Consider the following 13,395-nt stretch of genomic DNA (forward strand, 5'->3'; position numbering starts at 1 on the left):
AGCGTGCGAGGGAGAGCCTGCAATCGCGGCTCAATGTATCGAAGAGAGGGAGGATGGCAGGCCGAAAGCGTGTGGTCTCTCGCGCGCGAGGCACTGGGACGAAGCGACGGAGAGGGAGAGGGAGGGGGTGCGTTATACTCCGTCGGCTGCTGCTCACAGCGCGGGCGCCGTATCTTCAAAGCGATCTGAGACATGGGCGAAGTGCCCGCCCGTGACGGCGTCATCTACAAAGCGATCTGCGATGGGGACAAAGTGATTGCTCCGAGTGCCGGTAGCTTCGTATGCGCTGTGCTTTCGACGTTTAGTTCCCATGGAAGCGAGACGAGAGACGGCGCGAAGGTCAATTTGCCCGCTGCTGCTGGCGCGCTTTCTCTCTGCGGCTTTCTCACAGCGAGTTTCCGCGGTCATCTAGCGAGATGTGTTCATGTTTACATGTGTGCGCTTGACACCGTGCTTGTCTATTTCGTTAGTAAGCGAATGTTTACAACTTTATACAGCCCAATAAACTACTAACTTTGCTTCGTATAGCTCACAACTAATTGGCTATCGTAATCAATGCTTCGCATTTCGGGCGAAACTGCGACTTTCTTGCGGGGAATATCAAACTATCGAATATTCCTTCTCAGTGTGATTAACATTCTTTGTCTATTTCTGCCATTTTGAATCTATCTATCTATTGATTTATCCTCGAATGCCCACGCAGTGACCGAAGTTGTGTGTCTGCTTGCGCTGATAGGTTTGTGTCTTGGTCATGATGTCCTCGTGGTCATCCCATTTCCGTCATTGCAGCTTCGTGAAGCGACTCCCTTCGTGCCGTCGTCGTCACGTGTTCTAACCTGACCTAGTGGCCTAAGTTCTGTAGCATTTGGACCACTAAGTATATGCTTGTGGTCGTGAAGCCGTCATGGTCGTTCCATCGTAGAAATAAATAAAACAAAATGAACTTTCTTGGGCGAGGCGGAATTGGAACTCGGGTACCCACAGTCCGGAGGCGAGCGTCATAAACACTGCGCTCTGCACCCACGCTTGCAGAACGTGCATTTATGGGAACCATATGGTTGCATTGTACCGACGATTGCAACTCAACTTGCTGGGTGAGAGAAAGAGAAAATGAGAGGGGGAGAGCGAGAAAAGCAATGTAAACTTTCATGGCGAGGCGGGATTTCAACCCTGGTACTCACGGCCCGAAGGCGAGCGTCATACCCACTACGTCATACACCCAGGCTTGCAGGGCTCAGCTGTTTGATGAAATAGATTTCACAAGCGTGGAAATGGCTTAATTTCATTTTCCAGGTACCTGTCGCCTGTAATACCACAGTCATAAACTGCCGTCGCAATTATATCTTTGTTATAAACTCTTATCATACCGTCATCCTCACGCCATCGTCTTCATAGAGCCATGCATTCGCTGTCACACAACCGTCAACATTATATCGTGGTCATTCAATTTACGTCATTCCACCTTCGTCATGTGACACCCGACATGACGTCGTTGTCACCCCTTATTCTTGAACCGAAGTGATCATTGCATCTTCGTCATTCCAGCTTTATCAGCTGACTATCGTTATGCCATCATCGTCACGTCTTCCTCATCATACAGTCGTCATTAGTTCGTTCTCACAATGCCATCATTACGTCGTCTTGGTGGTTTTGTTGTCGCAATTATATCTTCGTCATCCAGCTCGTGATGCCATGTTGTGCTGCTCTCTAAACAGCAGTTTCATGAACATAGGGAATATTTTGTGGGGGAAGCGCCTAACCTTCAAAAATGTTCTCTTTTTTCGGCCATATTTGACAGTTTGTTTTTCGGGCCTACCAAACTAAAATAAGCGTATTTCTTTCGAAATTGTCGCATTTGTAATTACTTGACAAAGAAAAACTGTGTATTTAGCCCCCAGGTTAGGAAGTCTTGCTCGAAGGAATTAATACAGCCACAATTATTGTTTTCTAAATGCGACATTTCTTGGCGAACATTTCCGGCTTTGACAGTATCTATCTATCTATCTATCTATCTATCTATCTATCTATCTATCTATCTATCTATCTATCTAGCCGCCTACGTCTTGGTGCTCTCATGGTCATTTCGTTAACTTCGTAGGCTCTACCCGACACTGCTTCGCATAACATCGATTCCCACAGGGCGTGGGATCTGCCGGCTTTTTTTTTTTTTGTTTACAAATACAGCATTTGAATGTTTTTTTTATTTGATATGCTGGTATCTAGAGCAGATTTCATTACTTTATTTGCAATATTCTGCATGTTCCTAGATTATCACACTCGTTTCCTTAAAACGCAAGCTACGTGCACTAGTGGTTCATCACGATAATTCACTGCTGGACATATTTTAAAGGAGCATCAGTGCAGTAAATATTCAATGCAAGTAGAAACATTTACCGTGTGCAGAAGGGCGACGTTATCGCCGTGCAATGGATGTTTGCTCTTAACCTCTCTTCTGACTAATCTAAATTTAAGATAAGAATAAAAGAAAGTAGCTTACATTATTTTGTATGTCAATTAGAAGTCCGGGAGAAAATGATCCGTTTGGCAATGGTGTTCCAAAAGTCAATGTAGCTGACATATGGTAGCTGTACCTGTGAAAATCCAGATAAAGCTGAAGCCTCAATGCTTCACAGTATGTAAGTGTGCCGGTGACGGTCACGTGTGGCTATTGCCATGCCGTACTAAGTTTTCTAGGCAGAAGCGATATGACGACTGTTGACTACAGGTTTCTCTTCAGTTATTTTTGTTTGTGTTTACAAATGAAAAAACAAAGCCGCATAAACCCAACATGAATACCGCCATGCACATGTGGAACCGATAGAAATTTTAACTGTGTAAAATAATGTATTGCTAACTTCTTGCAAATAAGGCGGCCCTTAATTTTATACTAAGATTCACATAGCTGGCTACGAGGTGACCGGATTGACTTCTGGCTCCATTTAGGCAACGAATGCATATCGCGACAAGAAAAAAAAACTTAGGAAAATAATACAAAAGAACAAATGCTCAATAAAATTGAAGTGAGTATTGTGAGAGCGGTGTCAAAAAAAATGTGGTTGATCCCTCTTATATAGGAATCGGTATAGAACACGAAAGTGAAACGTGTCTTCACAGAAGTAGTGTAATGTTTATTGCACATTGATATATAATGTCTATTGGTGTTTTGTGGCTAAAGCGCCCTTAGGCGTTGATGCACCCACGCTGACGCCTGGTGGCACGTCTCCTCCATCACGACTACCAACGTCGATGACCATGAGCAACCGTCGTGCATATGGAAGCTGCACTACGCTGCACACGCTAGCACAACGCGAAAGACGAAGCACGTAACTGACACACTAATACAACGCGCAAGACAAAGCACGTAACTGAATCGTCACCGAGTCAAATCAGCGCGTACAGCGCGTCGTAATTGCAGCCTCCGCGATCAACTTCAGAAACATTTTCAGAGCTAATTGCGGAGGCCACGCTCCGCTGTGCTGAGTACGGTGAACGCCACTACCAACGCCACCTAGCAACGCCACCTAGGTGGCGTTGGTAGTGCTTCTTGATGCCAGCGTCCCTTCGAATGCTGGCATCGAGGCGTCGTAGTGGTGAGACCACCGAAGCGTTCACTGTCGGTGCGCGTTAGTGTCATAATGCAGTACTTCTCATTTCTGCTCGTAGGCGGCGGCACCGCCCCGAACAAGAGCGCGGGTACACGGAGGAGTGTTAGATATATAAGGCGCGTCTGTGTAGCTCTCTGCAAATGCGTTTGTGGCGCAATGGGTTAAACGCTCGGCGATCTATCGTCGCGGACCGAGAGGTCGTGGGTTCGATTCCCAAATTTTGCATGTTTGTGGAACTTTTTCTTCTGGTTTCTTTCTTTGTATTATGTTCTATGACGTATTTCCGTGACGGAAATACGTCATAGAACACTTAACTGACGTATTTCCGTGACGGAAATACGTCAGTGAAGTCTTGGTGGACCCCGGCATAAAACACTTTCGTGTTAAAAAAAAAATAAATAGCCTAAATATTATTTTTGTCTTGCATGACGATGGGTCACTACTGCTGCCCACGATCTTCATCTCATGAATCAGTGGCTCACATTTGCAGGTATTAAAATGCTCCGGTAAGTGTGCATTACATTGTTCCTTGTTTAACTAGGTGATTGCGGAATGCAAATACAATCGTATACATCGAGTAAGGTACACGCAATGAACCCGAGGGGGGTCAAAAAAATTCGGCGGCGCCGCACTGCGGCGTTCCCATGAGCCTGCGGTTTGCTGTAACAAAAGAAAATACCTATAATTATACTTTGGTTAGGAAAGCTGCAACGCTCGAGGTTACATTGTGCAGCGGTAAGTGGATTTGTGCAATTTAAATGCTTTCAGAGAGTGCCCAGGTTTCTTGACGGAGAAAGTTTACTTTGCTCGTGCCTAATCTCGCTACGCGGATGGGTGCGAACACACTGGCAAAACGAAATTGAGTATCTGAAACGCCAGTTATTCTTGCCGAACGTGTTTTACCACACTCTAATAATTAGAGTGCTCGCAATTTAAAAAAGTTGCGGTTAACTCACGTGCAGTTAAGGACATTTTTGATGATCGAATACAACACGTCGGTGATTCCGCTGACGTGAATTGTCCCGTTTATGACTGTAATTTCACAGGTGACAGGTATCTGGAAAAGGAAGAAAAAAAAATTGAGCCAATTTCACGCTTGTGAAATCTGGTGAGACAGCGTAGCTCTGCAAGAGGGCGTGTATAGTGTAGTGGGTGCGACGCTTGCTTTCGGACCCTGAGTACCCGGGTCGAAATCCCGCCATTCGAAGAAAGTTGTTTTATTTTTTTTCTCTCTGCATTGTTCTTTCCTACAATGTTTCTTTCCTTTATCTCTTTCTTTCTCTCTTTCTCGCTCTCATTTTGTCTTTCTGTCGCCCATAGCGAGTTGTGTTGCAATAGTTGGTACAATGCAAACATAGGGTTCCCATAAATGCATGCTCAGCAAGCGTAGGTGAATAACACAGTGGTTATCACGCTCGCCTTCGGACAGTTAGAACGCGGGTTCAAATACCGCCTCGCTGTGGAAGATCGATTTGTTGCATTTATGTTTAATTCTCTCGCCCTCTCTCTCTTTTTCTCTCTCAGCACCTCCTATGCTCTGTTTCGCTACTGATCAACGCTCGGCAGGGTTCAATCTAAGCCTTACACACAATAAAAGCAGAGGCGCCGTCACAACGAAAAAGGGTAATCGCATAAGACGCAAGGATTGCAGCTTTGGACGCCTTTTACACACTCTGATCATTTTCCTTGGTTCTGGAGCATTCCACGCCTCCATGCAGTACATAATCCTACCTATGATTTAACGATACACTACGTTTAGAATTGTGAAAACAGGTGGAGTGGAATGCTTCAATAGGATTGGATAATTATACTTTTAGCATAGGAGGAACGTCCGCTTTCATCTTGGTATACAACGACGTATTTAAATAAGAACGATAAGTGCTAGTATTCGCAACAGCTGTTTGCCACACCATAAGAGTTCAATAGTGTGTGCTCCCCTGCAGTCTACAGTTTTGTTTAAAAGAGAAATTACTTTTTAGACAAAAGAAACGAAGCACGGTCTAATAAATGTGCATAACGTTTTCTGAACAAAAAAAAAAAACAACAACGATGCAGAAGTTTATCTTTATTTATATGGTCTTGGTCACATACCAGTGTAGCTGCATGTGATCGATTTTCAATATGATAAAGCTTGCTGTGCATTTTCTCCGATAAAACCCGCCCTCTTTCGACAAACAAGTGCAAATATCGACTCCTGATGAACACTACTCCAGAATAAAGCAGCTCCAGAATAAAGCAGTAAAAAAGGCACCTGTGTTGCATAGACGAGAACCAGCGAGCAGCGAGCTTTAATGAACCCCAGTATTACTACGACTACCATTCTTGGGGTTCTTCACCTACATTTAGGGAACCGACCCGCTATCTATATCTCTAATGGTTTTCCTGCCATCTTGTGTCAATATGAACACGTGATCAAGGGGTTAGAACATCAAGCTACTATCATTAGGTAACCGGGTTCAAAACCAGCTGTCATGCCTCCTTGGGTCCCTGTGTACGTGCCACTGGGTAAGATACAACCTTGAAAAGCCTCTTTAACGCCAGCGGGGCCCTGCACATATTTCCCCACTCATAATGCTCCATGCCCCACCCCCCAATCCCCGTTTTAATAAAGTTTTCTTCTTTCACGCCAACCTAGCTATGTCACTGGATATGAGCCAAAATTCAATGAACCACATTCGCGCCAACGTTGGTAACTGAGTGTGTCAAACTGGGTACGTGCCCTTCTTCAATGACAAAAAAAAATACACTTTATAAATTATCATGTGTTGGGTGGAGTCAATGCGTGTCATACATTAAGACAATCTTGTCTTAATAAAAATTCGCTTACGTGAGGATTTCGCGGCGATGTCGCTATGTGGCAAAGCATGTCAAGCCCTAGGGGAGCCAGGTTTCGTTCACGCCTCATGCATGACGTGGTTCGTTGGTGGTGATGCGGTGCGTCGCAACACTGCTTCAATGCTAATCGCATTAACGCGCCAGCTTCATCTTGCGATAGGTTCTGCCTGAGTTTGTATGAACTTTAGGTGTGTAAGCCTAGAAGCAATGCCCTCATTATGGTAATGTTCGGCGCCGAATGCACGGAGAACATAACCGAAAAAGAATACCAGCAATAAATAACAACCGAATTCAATTGCAAGAACTCTGATTATAAGATCACAATATTTAAACGTAAACACACTGAAAATATCCGTACTGGCCCTTTTTTTCAATTGTTAAGGAACCTTCCCAGGTGTGCTCTTTATGTTGGCAAAGCTTCAGAACAACTATGACATGAACCAGCGCGCGGAAGAGGTAGCCTTTGCTGCGATTGTCGCCTCGCAGTGCACTACCGCCTCTCTTCGTCAAGAGGAAGATGGACCTGCAGCGCATGCAGAACACCCGCCTCATCACACCTGTCGCAGAGCTGGCGCTGTAGTGCATGGTCATGAACGCTTTACGAACGCCATCGGAATCCCTCAGATCTGCGTGGACTTCACCGAACTGAACACGTACATCCTTCAAGAGAGGCACAAAATTCCAGCTATATAGCACATGCTAGGCCTGCGATCAGACGCATACTGGTTCACTTCAATGTACCCCGTCGTAGTACGCAGCTGGCTCGCCAGGTCTTTGAACCCGTCCAAATTAGAAGGAAAGGTTACATGTGTGTCAATGAAGCGTCTATCGCTCTCATTGATAAAAAAGTTCAATATCTCGCTAACATCTGCACATGATACGTGTTTAACCTTTGGGTACGTTGCGCAGCACAATCATGTTCGCTTTCTAATTTTTAATCACCCGTTTGTTTGGTATATAGGTTAACACTTTTTTCTCAATAATTATTAGTTTTTTTAATTAGAACATGATCCTTTCCTACTTTCTTCAGTGTGTGTGACATCAGCGCTGTCGCCACATAAAGAACGTTAACCAACTTGTCTGGGTTGTCATACTCGTAAATTTCGGCCTATAGTATTTTATAATACATAAAAGAAACAAAATTGTTACCCATGCTGCACACCTACCGGAAGTACGCCCACACGAAGATGACAAGGCATTTCGCTTTGCGATCCAAGAAGTACGATCGTCCTACGACGACTTATGAGCTCTTCGACATAAACTTGAGAGAGATGACGGACACCAGAGGTGCGCAACTCTGCATTCAGTTTACTTCGCCAGTGAGGAAACAAATGTCCAGACAGATAATCCCTAACAGCCTATATGTAACATCTACCTAGTCCAACACAGGTCTTGCAAAATGTAAACAGCACGAACCGCGAGTGATAGCCGTATAATTGCAACGAATGTCGATAACGTTCCTAACTGAGTTCGCCCTCTTCATTCACGCTTATTGGATCATGCATATTTTTCGTGTTCAAATACACATACTACAGGCTATGAACTCACGTCGAATTGAGTATTGACCGAAATATAATTGTGGATCAGCATAAATGTCCTTGGGAAAGATGCATGTGTTGTTTGCCCAAAATGAGTGAGCCCCACTCAGGAGCTCTTGTTTGCGCTCCTAGACAGACACCTCGTGTACCGCAGTCCGAAAGGAAAGCATGATTTCCAGTTGTTTATATTACAGAAATAAACTTTTTGTACAGCAACTTGATCGGGTGTAGTGCACATATATTCACAGTAATCAGTGCGTTCATGCTCCTCGCTAGTCCTGACATTATGCTTTGTTTCAGCAGAAGCACCGTACAGGCCAATATTTAGTGAATGTAGCATTATAAAATACCCATTTGGAAAGCTCGTATTGTGTCAAGAAACGAAAATAAGTGGCTACCTACTGCGAGCGAGGCAACGTCACACAGCTTACCGCAATCGCGCCATTTGCTTCCATTGGTACGAAAAAAAATATAAATAAGCGCAAGCGACAGCCGCTGCTATCTTTTTTGCATACAACAGGAAGTGGCAGCCGTAAACCACCAATGCCCAAATTTTTCGTAACACTAAGTGTTGTCTGGAGCTGAAGCTGAGGCATTACACGCCACTGATGATGGTCTTCAATATATCCATCTTAAGCTGACTTTCTACCAGCAAGACAAAAACAATGGTAGCATATGTAGCCACAGATAATCTTCAATAAAAAGTAGCATGCCGACTATCTTTAGCAGCGCTCATATTTCGGAATAAGCTTCCAGAAACTACGTTTGCTCAGAAACGGGTGTGGTGGGAAACAGAATCGTCTGTCTCATTCTCATTAAGAGGCATGCAGAAAATATGGAAAATGTGCGCAACTTTGAAAAACATTTACTCACAGTGAAGGAAATGTGCAAATGTGCCAAGAAACCAACCACCAAACATTACATAAACAGACGCGTTGACAGCAACACAAAATTCGAGACAGGGCAACGGCGCAGTGATTATTGTGGCGATTCAGAGGAAGCGAGCCATGGAACTATATCCAACACCAAAAATTAGAATCAAAAGATAGAAGTTTTATGACACTTCCAAGCGCAGAAACAATGCCGTTCGACACCATATGAGGCTGTATGTCCCACCACAGGCCGTGCTTTAGGAGGAAATTTGCCCATGACGATGACTCGCATGCAGTGTCCGAAAACAGCGCGAAAACAATTCCGCATGTTCTTCTGTAATAGTAAAGTACAGCATAGCGGAGAATAATTGTGATGTTACTCTGGCTAATGATCTGACTATTGAAGGGACATTAACCAGTAGCAATGATTAAGCTTACTCTTACAAACAATGTAATTTTAAAACTCCATTCTCACTAAGATAGCGGTAATAGGTCGATTATTCAAATAGCAAATGCCTATATGTGATATCTACGCACTCCGACACAGGTCTTGCAAAATGTAAACAGCACGAACCGCTACTAATAGCCGATTAATTGCAACGAATGTCGATACCGTTCTTAACTGAGTTTGCCCTCTTCTTTCCCGCTTATTTGATCGTGCATAATTTTCGTGTTCAAATAAACATACTGCAGGCTAAGAACTGACGTCGAATCGAGCATTGACCGAAATATAATAGTGGATCAGCATAAATGTCCTTGGGAAATATGCTTGGGTTGTTTGCCCAAAATGCATGAGCCCCGCTCAGGAGCTCTTGTTTGCGCTCCTAGACAGGCACCTCGTGTACCGCAGTCCGAAAGGAAAGCATGATTTCCAGTTGTTTATATTGCAGAAATATTTTTTGTGCAGGTTCTTGGTCGGGTGCAAAGCGCATACTAGTTCTGTTAGAAAAACATCCGATCTTTGGCCAAAGAAAAAAAAAAACACCTGCATATCCACGGGGTGAATGATGATGAGTGGAGGGAATCATCGGTAAACCGTGAACCTTCCGTGTAATTCGCCCAGTCTCGCCGCACTAAATCGAACCATTGACTTCCACCAATGACACGCGCCATATGTGATTTCATTCCTATTTTATAACAGCGCCCTTCATTATAATTGCACCATCTCCCGCTTAAGGGGACGCTAGCACAAACTCGTTAGAAACGTGCAGTACTCTCTAGTAAGGGGGAGAGGCCACAGCGTCTTACGCAGCCGTTTACACATGCCGGAACGTGCACCGCGTTTGCCGACGCCATCACATGACTGCTGAGAGAGTATAACCCCCGATTCATAAACGCTCCTCGACTTGACTTGCCACCGCCTTCAACGCGTTTCGAACGCGCTGCCCAAGGCGGTGGCAAGTCAAGTTCAAGACGAGGAGCATTTATGAATACGGGGGTAAGGCGGAGAGGCCACAGCATCTTACACCAGCTTCTTACACGGACCGTAACGCGCTAGCACAAACGCGTTAGAAACGCGCAGTCTTTCGTTAATGTTGGGTATTTATTGTCATCGTGGTGCGTGTGTCCATGTGCGCTTCGTGGCGTAGTGTATTCTGCTTCTGGTCACTGAGGCGTGCGGACGCAGGATGGCTGGCTCCTCACGAGCTGCGACAACGGCCGACGCTGGCCGCGGATCTTCGTTCTCTGACGTGCCCAAGGACTACAGGATCATTCTGCCACCCATGCCCACCGGAGAAGGACTGAAGACTATGGTTGTTCTACATTGCGACATAGCAGGACGCCCGTACAAAATAGAGGACTTTAGTCAACCTATGAGGAACGCTGGCATTATTGAGCAGGTTGGTGGAATAGGGGCTTACCAGATGTCTCACGTCTGGTTAGTGAATTTCCGCACTGAAGAAGCGAAAAATAAGTTGCTGGAAACCAAGCCCTTCCTTGTCAAAGGTAGGACCTGCGTCGCAATCGACCCACAGAGGCAGGAAGTGCGGCTGAAAGTGCATTGGTGCCCTTTCAACGTGAGCAACGACGCATGCAGTGAGACGGGCTTTCGTAGAGTACGGGGAGGTGAAGGAGGTCACTGGCGACAAGTGGAAGACAGGCGGCTTCGACAACGCCGACTCAACAACGCGTGTTGTGCGGCTTATTCTCCGTGATGGGGAAAGCCTTGAACGCATACCACACCAAATGCGCATCGGAAACGGGACAGTACTCGTCATAGTGCCAGGCCGTGCACCCATCTGTCTACGCTGTCGTGCTACAGGACATATCCGCCGTGACTGTAAAGTGCCCAGATGCAATAAGTGCCGTGCCTATGGGCACGAAGAGGCGGAATGTGCAAGGTCCTATGCTCGAGCCGCTTTTCGAGGAACGGCAGAAAGCAGCGAGTTGGTAATGGACGAAGATGAAGCGGAACAGGCTCCTGGACACTGCGGATTACATTTAAATGAAATGGCCGATTCATTAGCGACAGCATCCCTGAATGGACCGATACTATCGGTCCTTCCAGTGGTGGCACAAATAACAGCCATCAGATATCGGAAATATGCAATTCTTAGAGATATCATGGAAACAATAACATCATGGACTGAATTTCAGCACCTAAAATTTTCGTGGAAAATTCATTGGTGTCCATCAAGACAATCGGAAGTCATCCTTACAAAATTACGTTGCCGTGTCCCACCATTAAATTTATATTTACACAGGGCTGGTCTGGCGATATCGCCGCTGTGCCAATTCTGCCAAGAAATAGAAACCGTAGAACACTATTTTTTAATCTGTCGTCAGTATAAATTACAAAGAAAATGACTTCTTGAAATACCGCTTGCTAAATTAGGGTTAAATTTAACATCAGAATCAGTACTCACTTTCGGTGCCTCGGTATTGGGCTTTAGCCACAGGGACGTATTTGATGCCGTTTGTGGTTTCATTCAATCAACAAAACGACTAAAATTTTATATTCCCACTTTTACAATTCTCTGAGAGATATTTCAGTTTTAATTTATGGCATTAGTATTGTAAATTATGCAGTTCAGAAAAATTAATCTGTCTGTTGTTCTGATTACTAAAATGCACATTAACTGTAGTTTCAGAATGCATATATAAAAGTTCAGATGCTCAATTCTTGGCCATAGCCTTCTCTATACTTTTACGTTATAGAGGAGGCTGACTCGAAGTATGTCTTGGCCAATCCCCCGAAGTGGGTACGAGCCATGTGCTGAGGACATCATCATCATCATCATCATCCTGCGAACGCGGCTTCAGACGCTTAGACAGAAGCAGACGCAGCTAATGTGAGTGGCGCCCAATAAGGTAGCCAGGGACAAAAGCCAGCGTCTCTGTCTGCTGCAACCGAGGAGGCTCCGGCAATATCAGCGAGTACGGCGATGGACGCGAAGGACGGAGGCGTCGCGTCTACGAGAAACAGCGTGACCATGTGCTGACGCGAGCTAGTGTTTCCACTGCTTCAACGGGAACATCGATGGCAGAAGCTGAAGAGGTGGGCGACGTGTCGGCAAGTGTGGAAGACGACCACGCAGCGTCGATGGATCTAGACAGCACACGTCATCTAATCGTCGCCTTGACGGCGCAACCAGCGTTCTTCAGGAGCAGCGACTCCGTCAGCCGGATTGGGAGTGGCGCGTCGCTGGGAAAAAGCCGCGTGTCACCAGAGCGCAACGCTCGTCGTCGCTTCCCCGCGATGACACTGAGAAGACGTAAATACTGTTTCATCAGCACCACGCGGGTTGTTAGTCTGTATGTTAAGGTGAGCACCATACTGTTTGCCTGGCTGCAATAACAAAACTAAAAATGGCTACCTTTGAAAAGCATATGCTTGTAGCGACATTAAACATTAGAGGGCTGGCCTCAAGAAGGAGGCAAAATCAGCGTTTCAGGTTAATTACTGAAAAAGATTTGGACATTGTAGCAGTTCAAGAAACTAAAATCGAAAGTCAAGAACAGATGGATAGTATGGTGCGCCTCTTCACTAGTCGGTACGATGTATGTGTGAGTCATGCAGTGGGGAAGTCGGCGGGGTGTGTGCTGATGATACGTAGGATATTGGGTGCAGTTGTAGAGAAAGTGGTGACATGTAATTTAGGTCATTTCATTGTTTGTGACATTACATTATTTGAACGCAATTGGTGCATAATATGCGTTTAGGCATATACAAACGCACAATAGAGAAAAGAAATGTTTGAAACTATCAGTAATTACTGTGTTACAGATCGGTTTGTAATTGTCATTGGTGACTTCAATTGCGTATGCATGGCAAGCGACAAAACCAGCTCGACCCCTTATAGGGATGTCAGTGTTGTTTCCTTAAATAATATCATCAGCCAGCATTGTTTGGAAGACGTGGGTGAATGTTGTGCGTTTGGGAATGATATTCGCTTTACCCATTTTCAAGGTCAAAGCCACGCGCGGTTGGACCGCGCCTATTTATCTGGAGATTTAGTACCGTTGATCGGAGAATATCGGGTTCAGCCAGTATCCTTTAGCGATCACTGCCTCGTAACATTTCGTGTCGGAAAAAGAAAAGAT

Source organism: Dermacentor silvarum, chromosome 5 (genome assembly GCF_013339745.2).
Source record: "Dermacentor silvarum isolate Dsil-2018 chromosome 5, BIME_Dsil_1.4, whole genome shotgun sequence".
Lineage (NCBI taxonomy): Eukaryota > Metazoa > Arthropoda > Arachnida > Ixodida > Ixodidae > Dermacentor > Dermacentor silvarum.